The sequence below is a fragment of the Lissotriton helveticus genome, chromosome 9, assembly GCF_964261635.1.
Source record: "Lissotriton helveticus chromosome 9, aLisHel1.1, whole genome shotgun sequence".
In the NCBI taxonomy this organism is placed as follows: domain Eukaryota; kingdom Metazoa; phylum Chordata; class Amphibia; order Caudata; family Salamandridae; genus Lissotriton; species Lissotriton helveticus.
In genome coordinates this window covers 927329240-927345070 of record NC_136070.1, presented here as the reverse complement: position 1 = coordinate 927345070, position 15831 = coordinate 927329240, and positions in this window count along the sequence as shown.

Below are 15831 nucleotides of genomic sequence, written 5' to 3'. Positions count from 1 at the left end.
AATTAATTACTAAAATATACTTAACAATACTTAAAAAAACTTTAAATAATTAAATAATTAATGAAAGTAAAAAAATAATATTTTTTTAATCATATTTCTTAAAACATATATATATATATAGTAACAACATTTAATTAAATATTAGCCAATATTATTAACGTACAAATACAAAAGAGTAAAAATTACTATTCCCACTCCAGTGGGTGCAACAGTAGGGAAAGCGTTGGATAGCGTAGGGGTTAAAATTACTATTACTCCAAAGAGTGCAACAGTGGATATATGACGTTACAACGCAACTTTTACAACGCACTACCATTACAACGTAAGTATTGGTAAGTATATAATAATTTTTATAATTTAAATTATTTAAAAATAATTTAATATAATTTAATTTCATTTCATTTCATTAAATTAAATTAATGTAAATTTAATTTTACTTTATTTTTACACTGTACCCCTGTACCCCAAAAACCCAAAACTGACCCTGAACCCTAAAAATACCCCTTTACCCAAAAACTAAAAACTGACCCTGAACCCTAAAAATACCCCTTTACCCAAAAACTAAAAACTGACCCTGAACCCAAAAAATACCCCTTTACCCAAAAACTGAAAACTGACCCTGAACCCTAAAAATACCCCTTTACCCAAAAACAAAAAACTGACCCTGAACCCAAAAAATACCCCTTTACCAAAAAACTAAAAACTGACCCTGAACCCTAAAAATACCCCTTTACCCAAAAACCAAAAACTGACCCTGAACCCTAAAAATACCCCTTTAATTTAACATAATTAGCAATTAATCAATTAAATTAAATTAATTACCAATTGCATTTTAATTAATTAACAAATATTTTTTAATTAACAATTAATTAAATATTACTACCAATTATTAAATTTACATATTTAATTAATTATAATTAAATTACTTCCCACCCTATTCCCCTATAAACCCACAACCCGCTACAGGAAATAAATTATTTAAATTTACACAATTAGCAATTGATCAATTAAATTAAATTAATTACCAATTAAATTTTAAATAATTAACACATATTATTTAATTACCAATTAATTAAATATTACTACCAAATAATACATTTACATATTTAATTAATTATAATTAAATTACTTCCCACCCTATTCCCCTATAAACCCACAACCCGCTACAGGAAATAAATTATTTTAATTTACATAATTAGCAATTAATCAATTAAATTAAATTAATTACCAATTACATTTTAAATAATTAACAAATATTATTTAATTACCAATTAATTAATTATTACTACCAATTAATAAATTTACATATTTAATTAATTATAATTAAATTACTTCCCACCCTATTCCCCTATAAACCCACAACCCGCTACAGAATAAAATTACACAATAATTAAAAAAAAAATCATTAATTAAAAATAATTATAACATAAAATGACACTTTTCACACATATTATAACATAAAAACACTATAAATAATTAAATATTATTTAAAAAACGATATTTTCACTTTCTATATTATTTACAGTCGATATTACTTCACTTACCTTAAAAACGATATTTTGGCTGTCGATATTCTGTCCTGTCGATATTTTGTCCAAACGATATTTAAAACTCGATATTCTGTCCAAACGATATTTTGGAGTCGATATTATGTCTGTGCACCGTTTAAGACATGTATTGCATTTAAAAGAAAACATAGATTTCTCTAGGGAGATATTATTTAAATTGAGTGTACACTAATGCTTATTAATTATTTTCTTGACCTCTTTGGATACATTACTGTGTGTGGTGACACATTAATTGGGTGGGCTACTCTCTAAACGTGTCCTCTAGTAAGCTCTCTGTGTGATTATTGTGAGCCCTTTTTCTTGCTTTTTCAAATATTTTCCATCGGTTATGCCTACCCGTCAGCCTAACTCCTAGGTTGTTTGCTTCAGTCTTGCAAATTTGTGCAGTTCCACCCGATCCAGAAGAACTGGCCAAACCGCTGGTTCTCCCTAAGTGAAGAAGGGTGTGCACTGTCAAAATGTAATAGGTTATTCCTATCTCTAAGTTTGTCGTACAGTTGTACCTCCATTTGACCTGTAACATTAGATCTAGAAATGACACATCTACATTGTTCATGAAGTAAGTGAACCTTAAAATAATTGTTTCATGAATTTTACAAATTCACAAATGTTGTTGTCCGATCTCTGTCACCTCGTCAGGCGACAAACACGTCATTGTTGTGTCAATTCCAGAGACATACTTATTCCTGACACAGTTTATTTGTCCAAACTGTCTAGTTCAAATTGATGCACATACAAGCAGGCCAAACTCTGCAGAAATGTGCTACCCATAAATATTCCATGTTGTTGTAACTAGAGTGTCCTCTCAAAATCAAAATAGTTTTTGGTAAGGGCCAGCTCAGCTAGGGTAATCACAAAATGTATGGGTGTTCAGAATGTCCAGTCACAATATGTAGTAGTCTCTCAATTACCCTTAAACACTCTTCCTGAGGTATGCTAGTTTAAACGGCCTCCACATGAAGGCACATCATTATCTCTGAGTTAGGGTACAGACGGGAAAATAGAGTCAAGTCCAGACGGTGAAAATTAAGGTGATTGGAAGAACCTGTGACACCCTTTTTGCCCTTCCCTTTGGGATATATAATGTTTTTTAGACATGCAGGTTGTCACATTTGGAGAGTGACAAGTAGGGACTGTGTCTGGTGTACTTTCTAGATTCTGTGAGTTTTTAGGAGCACCAACGAGCTTTAACAGCGACACTACATGTCCTGCATACTGACCCAGTATAATGAGTAGGAACAAACGTTATCTGAAGTACTCCAAAATTTCTAGAACTACATAGTATTATCTGTGGAAGATCAGTGAAGGTTTACTTTATCGAAAGGGTGTGAATATTGGTACCGGATACTACGTAACACATTTGCTCAAGTAGACCAGTGGCTGGTCAATTGTTTTGTTTTCGAAAAGACAATATCTTTGTTATACGTTTAGATTAACAAAATTGTTAAAAATGTAATCTGTAGTAAAAAACAAACATCTCTCGTCTCACCCGTATTGTTCTCAAGTTATGACCACATAGAGCTCTTCAATAATATAGCGTTAACAATCAAAAATAGAGTCCACTGGTGATTGAATGAATAGTGCAGTGTTAATTGCAATGCTCTAAGAATCTTACATTAACCCTCCTCGAGAAACCCTCAGTTTCAATCCTCCGTAGATCAGTGGACCAGTTAATTATATTATTACAATGCAAAGAGACACAGTTGCCTAAAATAGAGCATGGGGTGGATAAAGGTAACTTAAATGCAGCACAAGTTCAAACTACCATCCATATAGAACAATGTAGAAGTTCCATGTTTTTTCTTTTTTTTTAAGGTTTGAGTGAGTCGTGTGACTGTAGTTGCGATTTTCTTCTGCTCTTTCTGTACCAAAGGATATTACTTCTGGCCTGTATCTCCAATTTTAGCTGACACAATAAATTGTTGGTGCCTCTGGTTCCCAGCACCCCACAGAAGAATTTAGGGCAAAAGAGATCAAAAATGCACTGTATCTGTAAAACTACTAATTTCCTTGAGTGCCCGTGGAGAAGTGTAATTTTGATCCCATCTGAGATACTGTAGAAGTGCATCGTAGTCAGAACTCAAATATATTCTCTGTGATTAATGTTACTTAGGAGAATGGAGTATTGCATTTTTACGTACTCTACATGAAGAATTTGTGTATAGAATGTGACTAATAAAGGTCTATGTAACATTTATATATTGATGTGACAGGAGAAGTTAATATAAAATGTGCCCCTTTGTGTGGTTAATACAATAGAATCTGTTTGTGTAAACTAATGTTTAAACATTTATACGTGTGACAAGAATTATTTCTATGCAGGTGCAATTTGAATGACATCTTCATAATTCTTTACAATTTATTCATGTATTAAGAAGCTGCATTTATTATTTGTGTAGAAATGTTCTCGTATTCTGTAACCCTGTGTGCTGCTAAAGTTAACTAGAGTGGGCCTCGAGAAAAACCTGTTAATATCAAGCTCACTTTTAAAGTCTAATATGTAATTTGTATTTAACCTTCAATGCAGAATGTACTTGCTTGTATATTTGTTTCTACTCCAGGTATTTACAAAGTCTCATTAGTTAGAGCAGAAGGGTTTTGTTTTTATTAGATAGCAAGGTATGAGAAGACGAAGTTGTCAAGGAAAAGTGCAGTAATGAACAAAGAGGCACGTTCTCATGGAGGTGGAGAGGAATGACCAAGGACGAATTAATTTGCAACTTATCAATGTGGGAAAGGTGGTGAAAGTATCCAGTTGTGCAGAAGTCATGGAAATTTACAAGCAAGAGTCACGTGAGATTATTTACCCTGAATGCCATTGATATTTTATGCTGAAATGTAGTGATGGACAAGAGAGACATCTTAGGACTTCACAGGGAGCAGATCCATGTGTCTGCTTGCGTGACTTTTCCATACTTGACCCATGGTGGAGTACTGAAGACTCCGACAGCTGACCCTTTTCTGATTTCACCTTTACTAAATACTGCTTAGTTTAGGGTTATCCCTTTGAAGGTAGTGTAGGGAGACATAGCTTGCTCATGCTTACCTTGGAGAACCATTTGATGCAGTTTAATACTCAATTCATTTTCCTGATTATTTGCATTGTCATCAGGGAGTTAGTTGTCTGGTTGGTGTTGTATAGGGTAAATCTCTTCAGGAGACTTGGACTCATTTTGTTCGTCCTGTATTCCTATACAATAATGTTGAGGTTGGTCTATATAGATTTGTTTCTAAATTTATAATTAAACCCTACTTAACTCAAATTAGGTTGTCGAGGGGATCATTGTGGGACCACATTGGTAACTCTGTTTCGAGATCTTAACAAGTGTTTGTTTTTTCTCTTTACCTCTCATGCTGTTATCCAGACCATTGGTCTGGAGATAAATGTTTGAATGGGCCCAAACTCCAGCATCTGCGATCAGGCACAGAGGAACCAGAGGAGGCTGTAAACTCATGTCTACTCTCTCTTATTCGAGTTGCAAGTGCTTCTTTTGCCTGGTATTCAGACAAAATATTGACTTAGAAATGTTGACTTGCACAAATATCGAGTTGTACATACAGTGACACAGAAATATTGACAGCAAGAATATTGTGGTCAAGAATATCGATTTTAAGGTAAGAAATATTGTTTAAAAAAATATAGAAGTCATTAATATCATTTGCAAAAATATTGTTTAAAATATCAATTTTCTAATTAGTGTTATGTATTTTAGTATATATTTTAAATATATATGATGTATATTTTTGTACTAGAATTGTTTACGTTTTTTAATATATGTGTTATATTTTTAGTAGTTATCAATTTTATTTTAATAACAATTTGCGTTTTTTAGTTCCGTAGCAGGTTGTGGGTTTATATGGGACTAGGATGGGAAGTGATTTAATTATAATAAATGAATGATTTTTAAAATTTTATTAATATTTATTTAATTGAGATTCTATAGTTTTAATTGTGTGCAGTAGTTTATTATTAATAGGTTGTTAATCACTAGTAATTAATTGGTAATTAATCATGGTAATTGTGTTTTTTAAAGGTGCAGGGTGTAGGGATTTATAGGGGTAATGGATGGAAACTAATCGATTTTTAATTAAGTAATAATATGTTTTTAATTAATATTAATTAATTAATTGAATATTAAATATGGACATTGAGTCATTACTTTTAGGTGCAGGTTGTGGGGTTTATAGAGTAATTTATTTTTGATTAATTGATAATTTGTTGTTAATTGATATTAATTAATTGATTGAAAATGTGTTATGGAAATTGTGTAAATAATTTTAGGTGCGGGTTGTGGGATTCATAGGAGTAAAGGGAGGGAAGTAATTTATGTTTAACTAATTAATGATTAGTTGTTAATTAATATTAATTAATTATTGAAAATTAAATGTGGACATTGTGTAGTTAATTTAAGGTGTGGTGTGTGTGGTTTATAAAGGTAAAGGGTGGGAAGTAATTTATGTTTAATTAATTAATAATTAGTTGATCATTAATTGTAATTATTTAATTGATATTTAATTAGCGTAATTGTTTATTTTTGGTTTGTGGGTTTTACTTTCATTGGGATAAAGGGTGGAGAGTATATTAATTTTACTTACTTTATAATTCGTTGTTAAATACTATTAGTTGTTCAATTGAAAATAAGCATTAATTGTGTAATAATTTTTTCACAGTTTAAGTTTAGCTGTGGGTTTTGGGGATTATAGGGGTAAAGTATGATATTTTTGCACTTACCTGTTCATTCATAGGGAGTCGATATTTTTGCATTCTATATTTTTACCTCGATATTTGAGGTTAATATTCTGTCAGTTGTCCATCCTTTGCCTGTATACATCCACCTCTTGTTCAAGAGAGTTGCAGAGCAGGGACCCAGATGTTCACGATATGACGCATCTGCTGTTGACAAATGTCTTGATAATGCACAAAGGCAAGCAGTTACTGGGCTTCAAAGTCAAGAGGGCTTGGGGACAAGAGTGTGGGAACATACAAACAGTGGTCAAGGAGGAATGAAGGTTGTGGCTTAACACCACACATAACTTAGATATGTGATGCGGAAGGAGGGAACATTAGGGTCATTGAGACAGGGGCAAATATTACCATCTCAAGGGACATCTTAGACTTCTGACCTGTTGACTCAATGATCTATTTATGCCGGTGGAGAGCGGACATGAGAGGAACAGATTGAGGACTTGGTCCCTTGGAAGGCAGTCCTATTTTCTTGTGCTCACACATGAGGCATAGAAGAAGCACCTGCAAATCAATTTAGGGCAGAGCTAAGGCTTATAGCTCTACTGTGGAACACTCAGATTTGGCAACTCGGTTTCTCTGATAGTCAGAGTACCAATCTCTCTTACTGGTCTCTAACCAATATAGTGCATACACCTGAGCTTAGCTTATATCAAAATCTCAAGTAATACATGTAAAACGTAAGTTACCATACATTCATCCATGTCCTGGAGTAAAACATTTGTGGCTTTCTTTAAAACTTGTAGTCTCATAGACAAATATTTTTATATTCAATAACCAACAAGGTCGATTACAGGAAAGATTGTAACCCTCATTCGAAAAGACCAGTCATTTGTCTATCATCTCTCATTTACGCAAACCTCAGAACAAAAGTATCTTTAGAATGTTTCTTTAGTTCACGGGTTATGAGCTCCGTAATTCATACATTAAGGGATTTGTGCTGACTCTACTTTTTTATGCAAAGCAAGACACTACCTCATGTGGTTTTCATTAAAACAATAAAGTATTCTATCTCTTCAGTATGGTATAGAGCAGTGGTTCTTAACCTTTTTACTTCTGTGGACTCTCACATTAAAGGAATCTAAGGACCCCACTGAATCATTATTAGAACCATGGACCACCACTGAGTTACTAGTGGAAGCCGGGGACCCATGATTAAGCAATTTTGGCGTTTTGAACCTCAAAATAATACATACAAATACAGAAACAAGAATATGACAAACAAATACACAAATATTGAAATATTTTATTTAATTCATAAATCTAAAAAAATTCAAATGTTTATTTTAATGAGAAGGTTGCGACTTTTCTAAATCCAACTGATGCCACTTAATCTGCCAAACTATGGGGCAGATTAGGATACCGGTTTTTCTGTATCCTCCGGGCCGGCGGAAGCCTCCGCCGGCCCGGAGGATACGGAAAAACCGCAGCAGACCCACCAAAGACCCACCGCCACATTAGGATGGCTGGTGGGTCCAGGTTTACGTCCGCAGCTTTTCCGCCGCGGTTGGCTTACAACCGCGGCGGAAAAGCCCTAATATGGTGGCGGTGTCTCTCAGACACCGCCAGCCATATCAGAATGCCCAAAAAGAAATGCTTTTCCACGGCGGGCTTTCTGCCGTGGAAAAGCATACGGAGCTTCACTGCGGGGGCCCGTTGCGGGCCCCCTGGGTGAAGGGGGGTGCACATGGGGGGTACCTATGGTACCCCCCTGCATTTGTATGCAGTAATCGGCAGGCACCGCGCGGTGCCTGCCGCTTTCTGCATACAAATGCAATGTATGCATTTTTAACATTGAGGCGGGTGCAGCTTGAAGCTGCACCCGCCGCAATGTTAAATATAGAGGATGTGACCGCCAGGGTGGCGGTCACATCCTATTTGGAGAGGAGGGAACTCCGCAGGCCATGCGGAGGTTCCCTCCTCCTCGATGGTCGCGGACGGACTCAAGTCCGTCCGCGATCATAATGAGCCCCTATGTTCTGTTTGATGCATTTGCAATGGTCCCTCAAACCAATCTGAGGACACCTACTTAATTTTTAGCCTCCAATTTCAAATTCCTCCCCACTTAGAGAATATTTATAAAATTTCAGTTTTACATTTTGCTTCTTAATTCATACACACTTTATTAATCTGGTAATACTTAATTTTCTAAGCTGTCGCTGACCCCCTGGGGTCCCCTACCCAAGGACTAAGAACTACTGGTATAGAACCTTGCCCAATATAGCAGTGTTTATGTGTCTGGTGCCCAAGACCAATGACATCTTCATGATGATTTACAAAAACATAAATACATTCTAGTACATAAAATGACAAAAATGTCAGCGATTAGGAAACACAGGGTTAAAGTCAGATATGGAAATCTGCAGAGAAAAGAATAAAAACATAACATGGGACAGATGTGTCATACCGCTATGGACCCCTCATCCTTGGTGACTCTATATCTGGTACAGAGTTATCAGACTTACAGGAGGTGGTCATAAGTCTGAGCACACCGGTTCTCCGCTGCAACACTATAGGAGGTAGACAAGCACCAAGCATCACCTAGCGTAACCTTTGCATATATGCGTCCCTTGGCAGAGTTGTTAACCTTTGTTGAATTCTGGATTTACGATGCCAACACAGTTCCATCCATTGCTCGACAAAGGACATACACATTGCAGAAATATCACAGAATGTCTGAAAAAACAACATTGTCTGGATTGAGGAAACGTACTTCCATCTGATTGATATCGAACGGCTCAGTATTGGGAGACAGGGTCTGTACGATTATACTCTTTGAAAGACAAGATCTCAGAACATCTGTGACTCAATCAGACACAGTGTTCTTTATTTGATTATTAAACTATAATCATAAAAGTACAACAGTAACTCTGCAGCTCTGGTATATAATAAACAAATAAAAAATAAAAATATGAAAAAATTGGCAACAAGGAGTAAAAAAAGGTGACAATGCCAGATTAAAAAAATAGGTATTTATGAAGTCTTATGGACCTCCCTACAACTTTACAAACAGTTAGGACCTGATCACGATGTTGGTCGGAGTTGCAGTCAACCGACACCATTCTGGTGGAGGAATCGCCTAACCATAGGTCGGCGGTTAAACACACCGAATTATGATCCGACCATACATAGTGCGGCCGGAAACTCCCATTTCGTAATGGAAGCTTGTGCGGCGGGCAGAAACCAGCCACAGAACAAGCCACCATTGAGAAATGTTAGTTGGTGAAAATTCCTGCACCGTATGGCAGGCACAGTGCCTGCCAAACAGTGCAGAGATTTTCAGGGGGGCAGATTTTTCTCAGTGTGCTACTAGTGTCCGCCCGCCACTAGAGGTTTCTCTGGTGAGTGAGGGAAAGTCAATGAATGACATTAAGTGGGTATGTTAGTCTATCTGTATATTTTATTAATATATCCTCTAAGTCCTATCCACAGGAATTGGGTATTTGAAAATGTCCTGTACTGGTAACACTACCAAATCCGGCATGGGTCTCGCAAATACAGGAACCTCTAAGGGGAACGTTTGCTTTCTGTGTATTGTGAAAATGAATTAGAGCCTAACACAATCCCCTAGCTCAATAAAATGCCCCAGAGCTTTGATCGATTCACTCTACCAATAAAAGATCAAAACAGCTGATCTCGCTTGGCGAAGGTATATTTGCTGAAGACAAGATGTAGGTTGAGGCATTGTTCTAATGCTCCCAGGCCAGTTCTAAATCCATATTGGCCTCAGATAGGACCTTATTGTCCTCTACCCAGCACTTGATCATTTGTAAAATGACCCAGTCAATCACTGAGTACGACAAAGAAATGGGTCTGTGGCAACATGTCTCTTGCCTATTGCCTTTTTAGGTCTCGCATGGCGAACGCGGCGCGAATCTCAGCCGCCAGCGAGAAGTATTGTTACTGAGTTGCCTCTTATGGGAGACAAGAGATGGGCACGTGCAAGAGACGGACTGGAAATGTGTACGCATGCGTGAACAGCAGATGTTCACGTGCGTAGGACTCCGCTCGTTCCCTCTCTACCCCTCCAACCCTGTCTACGCGCAAGCAGGACAGAAAATATGCACAAGCGCATCGCGCGCTTTCACTCCCTCCCCCCTCGCCCCCCCGTCGGCTCCACGGAGAAAGCTTGTTATTGTGTCTCTCGGCTGCTTAGTATAGGGGTAAAGATAAAATACGCAAGGGAAATTCTAACATGGGCCTTGAGTTATTGCACAGTGATGGCTATTTTCCAAACCAATTCAACAGATGTGGCATTGATGGTAGAACAGGGCAAGCGGTGTAGGGGCAGACTCACAGGCAACATCAATTTTTGTAATTAAGGAGGCACGCTAAACTACGTATGTGAGTTTCCTTAGTACCCAAGCCAACCAAGTGATTACTGCATAAGTCATCTCTGGTTTTCATCAATTACAGTTATTCTATTTGAAGCTATTCTCACATCTGCCAACGGTGGAGAATCCTTTTACATGGTGTGGTGTTGTAGTAATGGTGAGTTCTAAAGGCTAGCAGGTTGGATGGTTTGCAAAACCCTCACACAACTCTATATATGATATCCCAATGCATGCACATGGTACACAACTTTGTGTGATGGTAATAAGTTAACACCAAGGCGGCTCCCCTGACACACACAGGGAGTTAAGCCGAACACCACACGGCATTGCTGAGCCGATCACGCTTTTAAACTCTTAATTTGAAGTTTGTTATAAATTTGTGTTTACTCTTTTAACACACTGCTTAGCATAGCGCGCTGAGCCGATCACGCTTTTAAACTCCTAACTTGAAGTTTGTTACAAAATTGTGTTACTCTTTTAATAAACTGCTTAGTATAGCGTATGACTAAATAGGCTGTTGGGGGCATTTTCGAGCCATTACTGGGCTCCTATTTACCTCGGGCTACCGACAAGGGAAAACCGGAAGGAACCGCCATCTTGGGTAGGGGAAGAGGGCACTTAGCGCTCTAGTGCGAGGGCGAACACAGGCCCTCGCGCTATAAATCAGGGTAGGAGCCTCGCGCTCACCCTGTACACCAAGGCGGCTCCCCTGACACACACAGGGAGTTAAGCCGAACACCACACGGCATTGCTTAGCCGATCACGCTTTTAAACTCTTAATTTGAAGTTTGTTATAAATTTGTGTTTACTCTTTTAACACACTGCTTAGCATAGCGCGCTGAGCCGATCACGCTTTTAAACTCCTAATTTGAAGTTTGTTACAAAATTGTGTTACTCTTTTAATATACTGCTTAGCATAGCGTATGACTAAATAGGCTGTTGGGGGCATTTTCGAGCCATTACTGGGCTCCTATTTACCTCGGGCTACCGACAAGGGAAAACCGGAAGGAACCGCCATCTTGGGTAGGGGAAGAGGGCACTTAGCGCTCTAGTGCGAGGGCGAACACAGGCCCTCGCGCTTCATAAATGGCCGCACTCACTCGTCCGCGCAGCGGGCGGGCGCAGCGGGCACGCCAATGGCGCGCCGGAGGCTCGCCAGAGGCAAGCCCGTCTGGGCCCGTCCGGGCCAGTACGGACCTAGGGCCATATACGCTGCCCAATGCTGTGCGAGTACCCCTAATATACTCGCAAGAACAACTTATGCATCTATGGCCCAAAGCCTCCTGCCTTTGTCCAAGGGGACTGAGTTTAGATGCGCTTTTCAAAGTCTGCGACCTCTGCATCAATGGGAGCAAAGAGGCTCTGAATGCTCCCCCTCCCAGGGATCCATTACGGCTGGCTCTCCTGAATTGTAGATCCTTACCGAGGCATTCCTTACATATTCACCACCTGATTTTAGATCACAAGTTAGATATTCTGTTCCTGTCGGAAACTTGGACAGCGGACAGTTCTGATTTCGATGTGGTGAACGCCCTTCCCCCCGGATTTTGCATCTTTTGTTTGCACAGACCGTTGGGTAGAGGGGGTGGGCTGGCTATCATATATAAGGATACATTGGCATGTAGGGCCGATGAAGGGTCCATTTCGGACGCGGAAAGTTGCAGCTTTAAGATCCAACTGTCCCCCAACGACTCGTTGTCGGGGTTGCTGATCTACCGGCCTCCGGGCAACATCAAACAATTCGTAAATTCTCTGCTTGAGGATGCCCCAATGCTGATAGCATCGGCACCCAATTTCCTCCTGCTTGGAGATCTGAATCTCCATTTCGATTCACCGGAGGATAAAGTAGCGAACGACCTAAGATCTGAACTTGGGCTGGGGAACATTATCCTACATAACCAGGAGCCCACTCATGTCAAGGGCCATTTATTGGACACGGTGTTTTCCAATATTCCTCTTCTTTCCACGTCGCCGCCCCTGCCTCTCCCGTGAACCGACCATTTCCTGATCCCTTTTCAAGTGGGTTGTGCCTCAGCTCACCCTCCCCCCCAGGCAGCCACAGCACGAGTACCAGTGAGGGTATGGTCGAAACTCCCTATCAATGATCTAACCTGCAAGTTGACACAGACCAACCCGGTACTTAGTAGGGACCCGTTAGAAGCCGATGATGCCTTTTGTGATTGGCTCGGTTCGGCCTTAGATGCGGTACTTCCCCTGAAAATAGCTAATAGGAAGACTGGGGGCCCTAAATCCTCATGGTTCACCCCCGAGTTAGGTCTCCTGAGGAAAATCTGTAAAAAGAAAGAACGGGACTGGCGAAAAAACTGGGCAGTAAATACCAAAGAAGAGTACAGGGCAGCCATGAGAACTTATAAAGCGGCACGCAATTCCACCAAAGCGGCCTACCTTGAAGACAGGATAAAATCGTCAGCCAATTCCTCGAGTGAAACTTATAAAATTCTCAAAGAGCTGCTCAAAGTTCCAGTGCCCTCAGGACTCCCAGAGGGGAGCTCGGATCGTTGCAATCTTCTGGCCCAGTTTTTCGACCATAAAATCCAAAACATCATAGCCGGCCTCCCCAAGCCCCGACAGAGACTGGTCTCAGGGGAGATCTGCTTGGACGCCGACAGAGCTGTGCTGGACAATTTTGTCCCGATTACCAGAAAAGCTTTTTGTAAAGAGCTGGCCGCGCAAAAAAGTGGTTCACCGATGGACCCCATGCCTATGTACATCCTAAAGCATTTTACGGATGTTATAGTGGGACCGGCAGTAGATTTACTTAACGCTTCCTTCGCCTCTGGCCAGGTTCCCCCCCAGTTGGAAGCGGGCCATAGTAAAAGCCCTGCTGAAAAAAGCTGGGCTTGACCCCGCCGATTTCTCCAACTTTCGACCAATTTCCTTACTGCCAGGGATGGGAAAAATTGCAGAGAAATGGGTCAACCGGCAGCTCTCGTCCTTCTTGGAAACCAACGAGCTGTTGCGGCACTCCCAAACTGGCTTTCGGCCCGGTCAGGGTACTGACTCGGCGCTGATTGCTATGGTAGAAGAGGGCAGGTGCATCTTAGATTCAGGAGGATCAGCAGCTCTGGTCCTCCTGGATCTGAGTGCCGCATTTGACACGGTGGATCACAAGATCTTGATCCACCGGCTGGAAGAGCTGGGAGTAAGAGAGTTGGCGCTCACCTGGCTGACGTCATTCTTGAGTGAGCGAACATATCAAGTGTGCGAGGGCAATAGAAGATCAGTGCCCACCCCCATTCAGTGTGGTGTCCCGCAGGGCTCATCGCTGAGCCCGATGCTTTTTAACGTCTATATGGCCCCACTGGAGGGGGAGGTCGCACCCTTTGGAGTGAAACTCGCAATGTATGCGGATGACACCCAATTGATTGTTTCGCTATCGCTCGCAGAGAGCCACGGAGAAAAGTTTGCCGCCTGCCTTACCAACATCATGGCATGGATGGCAGACTCGAGACTCAAGCTCAATGGCTCTAAAACAGAGGTGATGCTTCTGGGAAATCTCTGTACCTCCCTCCCCAAATGTATGTGGCCTTCTTGTCTAGGGGACCCCCCGAAAGAATCCATAAAAAGTCTTGGCGTCTGGTTAGAACCGGAGCTGTCAATGCACACTCAGGCGAAAAAAACTGCAGGGAGCTGTTACGGTCTGCTCCGTTTAATACGGAAAGCCATGCCCCTTCTCCCCCCAGACTCCAGAAAATTACTAGTACAGGGCCTTATTCTGTCAAGATTAGATTATAACAACGCCCTCTTCTTAGCAGCGCCAGAGTACACTCTGAACGTGCTCCAGAGGGCACAGAATGCAGCCGCCAGACTGCTGACGAATACAGCCAGAAGAGCATCAGCTAAACCGGCCTTGAAAGCGCTTCATTGGCTGCCCATAAGAGCGAGAGTGAAATTCAAAGCACTCTGTACCGTGTTCAGAGTCCTCCAAGGGACAGGTCCTCCGATCCTAAAAGACCTGATCCGCCCCTACAAATCATCAAGAACGCTCCGCTCTGGCGAGGAGAACCTGGTGGTAATCCCGAGAGCAAAAAGAGCAAGGACTGGGGGACGTCGTTTTTCAATAAATGCTGGCCAGCTGTGGAACTCCCTCCCAACAGCAATGAGGAAAGAACCCAGCTTGGCCAGATTTCGAAAAACTCTGAAAACTTTTCTTTTCCCCCATAACGACTAACATCTCAGGGTGCTGAGCAGAGGAGTTCTGTCTGAGTGTACATTTAGCGCTGGGACGCTCAAGGGCAGCCATGCGCTTTAGAAATCCTTTTTCATTTCATTTCATTTCATTTCATTCATTTCATTTCATTTGCAATGCAATAGGTCTCTCATTTACGCGCGTTTGAGCTATTGACATTGCAAATAACAATGCCTCTTATTTTTGTTTTTGTTTTTAAAACATAAATACAAGGCTGTGTCATTTACAATGCCAATAGCTTACTCTTGCTTTTCTTTTTTTTGTGACTGCTATGGTAAGACTTGCCAGCGAATAGAAAATGGTGGGGTTAACTGGAGAAATGGGCTGTGGGAGGGCATTTGTTTAAGGAAGGTTTGCTTTCAGTCCCTTTAATAAGGAGTGCCTATTTCATTTCCTACTGGGCTCTGGGGGGGTATCCTTCTGCGTGCAAGAGGCAAACTGAGCCCTGTGAAAAAGCCCATGCACAGCCTAATAAAGGTGTGCTGCCCAGTGTAGATCTGTAGTCGCATACAAAGCAAACGTCTGGAGTGGCCGTGCCCTCGTTCATTTTCGCAGATCTTGAAATGGTTTTGAAAATGTACCATCGGCTAAAAAATGGTTACGTTTCTCCTCTCACACATGTTAGTAAGGTTTTTGTGATTGTACAGGGCAGTGCCTACTGTGAGTCTAGTGTGCGAATTTATAAGCTCAAAAGTTTAAATTCACTGAAGTTGATGATGTTCTCTTCAAATGAATGATCAGTCTGTTCTTTTGTGGCCACTAAGCCAGAGATGCACATATTTTTTTAACGAGGTATTGCAGACACAGGAGTTAGAAAGTGCTCGGAATTGGCAAGAGTCCGGGCTGTTGGAAGTCTGATTATTTATTGCTTCATTTCTGTGAAACTCACTTTTTTACATAATATTCACAAAACACCACTTTGGATACTTCCCAGTCACTAAGTTGAGCCCAGGCCCGACTTCACGATTTAGGAGT